The 8,505-nt window shown below is 52.4% G+C and overlaps 1 pseudogene; it reads left to right on the forward strand.

Moving 5' to 3' along the window:
- Positions 1-6,260: 6,260 nt before the first annotated feature.
- LOC117438468 (serine/threonine-protein kinase pim-1-like) lies at positions 6,261-7,903 on the forward strand (annotated as a pseudogene).
- Positions 7,904-8,505: the final 602 nt, after the last annotated feature.

Genomic DNA, 8,505 nt, shown 5'->3' on the forward strand with positions numbered 1-8,505 from the left:
AATACATCTTACCCCCCTTCTCTCCTATCCCTCTCTCCATGCAAAAGGCCCTCAAACTGCATAAACAACTAGGCGTGGAAAATCATACTCCTGACCTATGATTATTCTGCTCCCACTTCATCTCTATTTGCCAGGGCAATGGAAAAAGAGTCAAGGGAAAAGCCTGGATCTCCACATTCCCAGCTGTATAATACAAATTCTTGGTTGCATTCTTAAAGTGACCGGATATACAAATTAAAACCTCAGCAAATTCTATACAGGCCACACAAGTAGGGGAGATGACTCCATAATTTAGGTCAAAGCTAAAAGATTCTGGAATTCTATTTTAGACAAAATTTCTGTAAGTGGCTACAAAATAGCAAAGCCACAGATTAAACCTCACAGAACTTCCCCATCAATAAGTTTTCATGCGAGTTCTTTCCTGTCCTCGCATATCAGATGCATTTGATCTGTTCTGACCTTCCTCAATGTTAGATAAGCTCACTGCACAAGATATAGTACAGAGCTTTAAAAGTTCATAGTAACCGTTTTTGCTTATGCATGATTATTCATCTCAAAGACATTTATTCCCATGCTTATTTCAAAGACTGTAATTAAGTCAATCTAATTTTTACAGCTGCAATTTGTCACCATATTCCTGCCCCTCTTCCCTTTTCTTGCCCATTCCAGTCCCCCATATTTTGGATCTGATCCTACTGCAACCGTCAATCCTGTGAAGAAAAGCACGGTACCTGCACTTGGGTGTAGTACGCCATGTGAAGTTTTACTTGAGTCCAAACTTTACTGTTAGAAAACCCATGTTCAAATAAATCAGATTGTTTTTTAAAACCTCATACATGAAAAGCTGATGTTTGAAAAGCTACCGAACCACACCAAACACATCTTACCTACAAAAACAACTGCTGACACACAAACAACTTGAATCAAAAGGCTTTTCCAAAGAGCTGAGGCACTTATTTCTAACAGAAGAGAACTAAACATACAGAAACAAATGCTGTCTATCGCCTCATTTTGCGTTGATCTCACTCAAGATGTCCTCTATCAACATGAAACCAAGTCAGACCATGCATCATGCTCTGTCATTTCATTAATCACTAAGCAAATTTGCAGGCCACACAATCCAACTTTTCCAACTGCCACAGAAATACCACAGAACATCTGCTCCATGTCCCTTTTTTTCATGTTTTTTCCTCTCCAATCAACTGTGCCTGCAACCTACCATCATCACATCTTTGCACATAGTGGGGATGAGCTGTGAAATTAGTAAATGTGTTAGACATTACCCAGGAGGTTGCCACCCCCGGCTGGCCATGCACTCATTTCTTTGGCATGTGTTTCAGAACCACGGTACACTGGAGAAAATTCAATTAGAGTACATACTGAGGGATGAGAGTATGTTTGAAATGGTCAGGTTTCTGTGAGAAAAGCCGTCTTCAAGCCACAGAGGAGCCCAGAGATGCCTCGCAGGGGAGAAGCCCAAACAATACCCTGGCAGGCGCTCCCAGTCTCATCTCTGGAGCCATCAGCTCAAAGGCCCACTGCACAAACCCAGAGATGTGGCAGTCAAATCCTCCCAGCAACAACGCAACCTGCCTCATCTGCCGTGGCACACCTCAGCTCCACTCTCTGGGCATGGAGCCCATCACTGGAGGGTCACTGGAGCAGATCTCTCGCATCTTTCACACTAAGGGCATGCTGCTTAGGGGTGGGACACCTCAACAGTGCACACAAAACATAGCTCAGGAATTGCAACAGTAATTACAGATGTCTGGGGCAGAACCAGGCAGGGAAAGGGAGATGGTTAGGCATTTTGGACGAACCAGTCTGAAAAAGAAGAGGCAAGTGGAAAGTATTGGTCAGTATGCTTTGCCTCGGTTGTCCCTTCAGCTCATCACACAGTCATGTCCTGCTGTCTCATTAATTCCTTTCTATGTCTTTCCTTGGCCAGGGCTCTCACATCCCATGTGTTCTGGTATAGGTTTGGGACCAGCAGCTGCATCAGACCAAGGCCAGAGGGTCCCTGTGTCCAGGTGCAGCCACTGGAGCAAGAGGAGCTGTGTGAGTGTGTGATGCCTTGGAATATAAAGCGGAACTAGCCACAAGCTAGTGAAGTCCCTAGAGCAAGCAGGTGACTGGGTCTCCAAGCATAGCTCGCCTGCGAAGTAACAGGGTGTCTCTGGGGATAGCAGTGGGACCTGGACAGTCCTGACCTAACTCTGCTTGGCCTAAGAAAAGTGATTTACCTCCTGCAGCCATTTCCCCTTTTATTTATGGCTTGCAGTTAACTTCTTAGAGCCTGAGCTTGTGGATTGTCACTCAGCTACAATGAACTCCGCACATCGTCCCTTCTCCGTGATCAGCCACATAGCACCATGTAGATTGGAAACACCTTTAAGATCATCAAGTCCAACTGTTAACCCAGCACAGCAAAGGCCCCCCTATCCATGTCCCTCAGTACCACTCCTATACACCTTCAGATACCTCCAGGATAGTATCCGGTGACTGCACCACTGCCCTGGGCAGCCTCTTCGTGCATGACAGCCCTTTTGGGTAAAGACAATTTTTCCCAATACCGCTCTAACCGCCCCTGTGCAGCTTGAGGCCTTTCCTCTTGTCCTAATCGCTTGCTCCTTTCAAGAATAGACTGACCCCACCTTACTACATCCTCTGTCAGGCAGCTGTAGAGAGCGTAAGATCCCCTGAGCCTCTCTTCTCCAGACTGCCCCCCAGGGCTCCCTCCAGCCATTCCCCCCAGCACACTTGTGATCCAGGCCCTGCATCACTTCCTTGAAGCTGATAAAACAAGTCATCAAATGGACTTACTTGCACACTTTCTTAAGATAATATACTGCTTGACAATTAGCTTCAGTGATCAACATTTGGATTAGCTTCCACGCTTCTGGCCACAGAGCTTCTAAGCTGACCAACTGTCTGATGATGATCAACCCAGACTGATGGCAACAGACAACAACATAGACTACCTGCTGAAGAGGAAAAAAAAAAAAACCAAATCGGAGCAGATGATTTAGTGAAGGAAAGGCCAAAGGAGAACAACTGTCGAGGTTGATACACAACCACAAAGACACCGAGGAACAGGAAATGGGGGAAACAGAAGGGTTTTGGGAAAGGAGAAGGTACAGCTCAAAACACTGTCAAAGCCGTAAACACGTCCTTGTAGCTCATTTAGCCTGCAGAAATGCAATGATCGTTGTCATGTTCTGCGCGTTTGTGGCAAATCGCATGTTACGTGTTCCCCTCTGTTTCAGAGCTCTACTACTAGAATCCTTTCTGAAACTAAAAGTAAATGTTGAAACAACTAATAAAGCAACCATGTACACAGAGAATTTAATCTAAGTTTTCTAACAGTGAGTATGGAGTACAGATGTCTTCAGTGAGGTAACTGAGCAATAACAGAGGTATAACACGTGCTTAACCATTTGCAGATGAGATTCAAAAGGCAGACTGTCTGTTCCACTGAAATGACCGTGCCAGTGTTACAACTAGCTACACGGTACATAGTTACAGCTAAGACTCATGCTGACAGCATGAAGAACTACAAAACTACACAAAGTCAAATACTTTCTGCTATAGCAGCACAAACGGATTTATGAAACAGTAGCATCTTCCATGTCTTTTGTAAATTAGCTAAAAGTAAACATACCTAGAGGCTTTCCTAAGGCTCAGTAAAATATTTCGGAGTTCCAGTAACCTCTTATTCATTCTGCTAACACGTGTGTACCAGATAACTATATAGCTCTGTAACCTAGGTGAACTTGAAAGCAACATAATGCAGTATGAAATGACCAAACACCTACTTTTGATAATGGAACGGTGTCCTACAATTGGGTGTGCTTGTCTCCCATTTACTTACAATATATGGGAAGGGAGAGTAAAACCTAAACCCCCACTATACTAGAACTCAGAAAACAACCCCGGCTCTTTGCGCTGAGTGACAAGGTCAATGTGGACAACTGATCCCCAAGAAAGGCATGTAGAGCAGCCAAAACTACCACTGTAAAAGAAGCCTGAGTATACTGGAAATCACGTTTGAAAAGGTATTATATATACATAAACACGAACCAATATATCAAAAAATACATCCACAATATATACTGTCCACAGAAGTATAGTAAAAAGGACAGCAATTACTCTCTATGCTCATTTGCTACTGGAGCCACTACATCTACTATTGTGAAGGTACGTGTTGTCACACTGGCTATTAGGGCAAATTATAGGATGCAAAAAACAAGTAGCATCTCAGGGTTTCACTCCATTTCATCAAAAAATGCAAATTAACCCCCACACACCACCTAACACTGCTGTAGCAAACAAAGCAGTAACAACCTGACTGCCATGTTTTGTTACTCTTTCAACGAATCCTGGCTTTCCTTATCCTTCTTCTCCATTTTTTTTTCCACAAGTGCAACACTTCCCCAGCGCTTTTTTTTTTTTTCAAGTTTGTGACAGAAAGGCTCAGAGTTGCCAGTAAGGCCTGGGGTACGATCAGCCTTGAATCTCATCAGCAGAGGCACAATGCAATAGTCTCTTCCATTGCTTACAGGCACAAAACAAACACATCTCCCAAAACCCCACACTTTTTGCCCCTGGACAACACAAAACAACTAAACTACCCCAAGGAGTCACTTTGCAACAAGTAATTGTACCTGGCAAGGGAAGACTCAGCAGGGTTCAACCTAAAGCCCACTGAAGAAGAGAGCTTTCACTGCTTCTCCTCCACCTCAAGAATATCCTGCATTGCTCTGTACCATTTTGCATTGTCAAGGGCTACATTCCAGAAAAAAGATGCGTGGCTCCTGCTAAAGCAAGCCTGAGAAGTCAAGCCTTAGATAGCTGAGGGAACTGGCCACCAGTCTCACACCTGGACTGTGACAGAGTTGACTGCAAAGCTCTCTCCAGCAGATTCCTAGGGAAAGCAAAGTCCTTATTATGCCCCTCCAGTTACACACAGCTACAATGCAAGGTTTCTAGAGTCCTGCTTTTCATACCTGCAGTAGGAGTATCCTACACATGCACACACTAAGATCACAAACTCCAACTCTAGAATAAGTCGGGGGGGGGGGGGGGTGTGCAGCGGGCCCCCCGTGAGGGGCAGCGCGGGCCGGGGCCTTTCCTCACGGAGCAGCCGCCCCTCATGATACCAGAGGCACCGGTTGGTCTGCGGTGAAGGGGCCTTAAGCTCCTCCACTCCAACCCCTGCCCCGGGCAGGGACCCCTTCCACTGAGCAGCTGCTCCAAGCCCCTGTGTCCAACCTGGCCTTGAGCACTGCCAGGGATTAGGCAGCCACAGCTGCTCTGGGCACCCTGTGCCAGCGCCTCAGCAACCTCCCAGGGAAGAGCTTCCTGAGATCTCATCTCATCCACCTCTGTGGACAGGAAAGGAAAAAGGGGATAAAATAAGCAGTAACATGAGCCTCCTTTTGACTTCCCAAAGCCTCCGGGCTCACTTCTTTATTAAAGCCTCGTTCGCAGGTCCCAAGGCTCAGGTTCAGTTTACAAAGGCTCGGCCGCAGGATGCTGCGGCCGGGCGGGGGGTGCAGAGCCCGGCCGCGGGGCTGGGCAGGGCCCCGCTCCGCCGTTCCACGGGCTCCTGCGGCCGCGTGACAGAGCCGGTGATAGCGAGGCTGCGGCGGCAGCGGCAGCAGCGGCTTTGGAGTGGCTTTGGAGCGGCTTTGAGCGGCTTTTGGAGCGGCAGCGACTTCGGCAGCGACTTTTCCAGCGGCTTTTGAGCCGCAGCGACTTTGTCATCGGCAGCAGCGGCGCAGCAGCAGCACCCCGGCCGCGGCGGCGGCAGCTCTCGGCGGTCCGGAGCCTCCCCTCCGCCGCTCCCCGCGATGGTGCCCCCGCCGGGGCTCGCGGCGCCGCTCGGCTCTCCCCGGTACTGGCAGTGGCGGCGCTGGGCGAGCCGCCGCCGCTGGGTCTGGCGAGGCAGCGCCGCCCCCTGGCGCTCCCCGGCCCGCCCCCAGGCCCCGCCCCGCAGCCGCCCGGCAGCCGCGACCCCCGAGAGCCCTGCGGGGTGCCGGCACCGGCAGCGCGCTCGGCCAAGGTGCCCGTGGTGCTCCTCACCCGCATTGACCCGTCGCTCTATCTGCGCCCCGGGAGCGGCGGCGAGCGGCACGCCGCGGAGCCTCGGCCGGGAAAGGCCGGGAATGATGCGGCTCCGCTCGGCCGGAGCGGCCGCTGGGGGCCGCGGGGACCCCGCGCGCAGCGACAGCGGCAGCGGCAGCGTCTCTCGCGTCGGCATGACAAGGAGACCTTCGAGCGGCTCTACTACTAGATGGGACCGCTGCTGGGAGAGGCGGCTTCGGCTCCGTGTACTCGGGGGTCCGCCTGGTGACAACACCCGGTAAGGGGCGGGGCCGCGGCGGGGCGGGGAGGCGGCGGGGCCAGGCGAGGCTCAGCCAGCGCTGCTCTCGGCTTGCAGGTGGCCATCAAACAAGTGGCTCGGAGCGCATCTCCTCGTGGGGCCAGCGGGTGAGTGCGCGGGGCCACCGGCACAGCGTGGGGCAGGGCTGGTGGGGGTGAGGCGGTGGCGCCGGGAGGGGGAAAGCGGGACAGCGCGAGGGGAGCGGCTGTGGAGTCACCGGGGGTCACGGAGCATCCTGGGCAGAGGGTGCCTGGTACCCTTGGGGCCGGCTAGGGTGCACCAGAGCATCCCTGGGGACTTGGGGGGGGACCTGGGAACAGTGGGGCCGGGCAGGGGGGCATCAGAGCATCCCAGGCAGGGAGGCACAGGACCCCCGGGCCAGCATCAGCCCCGCTAAACGGTGCCAACGGTCACCCTGCAGCGCAGCGGCACCCGCATTCCCATGGAGATAGCCATGATGAGGAAAGTGCGCTTCCGACTGCAGCACCATCATCCAGCTCCTCCATTGGTTTGAGCTGCCCGACTCCTTCCTGCTGGTTTTGGAGCGTCCGGAGCCATCGCAGGACCTCTTTGAGTTAATCAGAAACCGGGGGTTCGTGCCCGAGTCTCCGGCGCAGGGCATTTTCCTCCAGGTGCTGAGGGCCGTGCGGCACTGCCACAGCCGCGGTGTCCTGCACAGGGATATCAAGTCCAAGAACATCATCATCCACTTGGTCCCGGAAAGATCAAGCTATAATTGACTTTGGTTGCAGCACCCTCCTCAGAACATGGTCTACACCAAATTTAGCGGTGAGCGCACAGCCCAGGGTGCTTCCAGCAGCAGGCAGTTTCGGAAACGAGTCACGTGCTGGTGTGACAAAGTGGCAGGTCACACCGAGTGTGTCTCCCCACGTCCATGGGGCCACCGGTGCAGCCCCTGCATCCCTGGGGATGCACGGCTGAGGATGCGGGAGCAGGCGGCATCCGCCTGATGAGCTGTTCCTGTATCCTGTTGTAGGAACACCTTTGTACTACCCGCCGGAGTGGTTCCTCTACCACTGCTACCACGGCCGTCCGGCGGCGATCTGGTCCCTGGGCGTGCTGCTGTATGAGATGGTGTGCGGGGTCCTCCCCTTCCGGTGCTGCGAGGACATCACCAGCGGGCAGCTCTTCTTCAAGCGCCAGATCTCTGTTGGTATGTACTCGGTACTTCTGCTTGGCGGCAGCAGAGGGAGGTCAAGTTTTAGAGGGTGGCAGCTGATCTCCCTTGGTCAGCTGGAGGAGTGGCACATGTCCTGCCATCCTGCTCTCCTCTAAAACGGATCATGGAGCAGGAGGTTTGGGTGCAGCTCTGAGCACACCCCGGCCTGGGCGCTGCGGACGGTGGCACAAGGTGGGCAGGAGCCTCCTGCAACTGAGTGGTGGTTCCCGGATTCTCCCCAGAATGCCAGCAGCTCATCATGTGGTGCTTGAACATGAAAGATTGGGCCAGACCATCCCTGGAGGATGTGTTTCAACCACCCTTGGCTGCAAACATAACTGCCCCAGGAGACAGCCACACTCCACCCTCACAGCCTGAGCCCCAGCCCGGGCAAGTAAGCCCGGGGTGCCTTCTGGGGGGAGCGTGGGGTTTGTGGGGTTTTGGGGTTTTGGAGGTTTGGGTTTTTTTGGCGAGGATTTGGGCTCTTGGAGGGTTAGGATGGATTTTTGGGGGCCTGTGGGGATTTTTTGGAGACTTTGAGGGTTTGGGGGTCGGTTTCTTGGGGCAACTTTGTGGGTTTTGCGGAGAGTTGGTGGGTTTGGGTGTTTTGCAGTTTTGGGACCTTGGTGAGGTTGGGTGTTTATTGGGGGATAGGGTGTTTTGGGGGGACTTTTGCAGTTATTGGGGGGTTGTGGGGATTGGTTTTCTGGGTTCTTTGGAGGGCAACAGGTGTCAGAGGGACACCTCGTAAGAGTTCATTCTGCTCTTGTAGCTGAGCAGTGGTTAGGTTCGGCTCTAGTCTGAGGATAACGCTGGTAACACACGGATTGTATAGTGGTTTCTGATTAGCACTTCCCCTGAGCAAGGCTGATTCAGTCTCTCATGCTCTGCAGTGAGGGCAGGCAAGACCTAATAGCAAAGCAACAGACAATGCGGCTAC

The sequence above is a fragment of the Melopsittacus undulatus genome, unplaced genomic scaffold, assembly GCF_012275295.1.
Source record: "Melopsittacus undulatus isolate bMelUnd1 unplaced genomic scaffold, bMelUnd1.mat.Z mat_scaffold_355_arrow_ctg1, whole genome shotgun sequence".
Classification (NCBI taxonomy): Eukaryota; Metazoa; Chordata; class Aves; order Psittaciformes; family Psittaculidae; genus Melopsittacus; species Melopsittacus undulatus.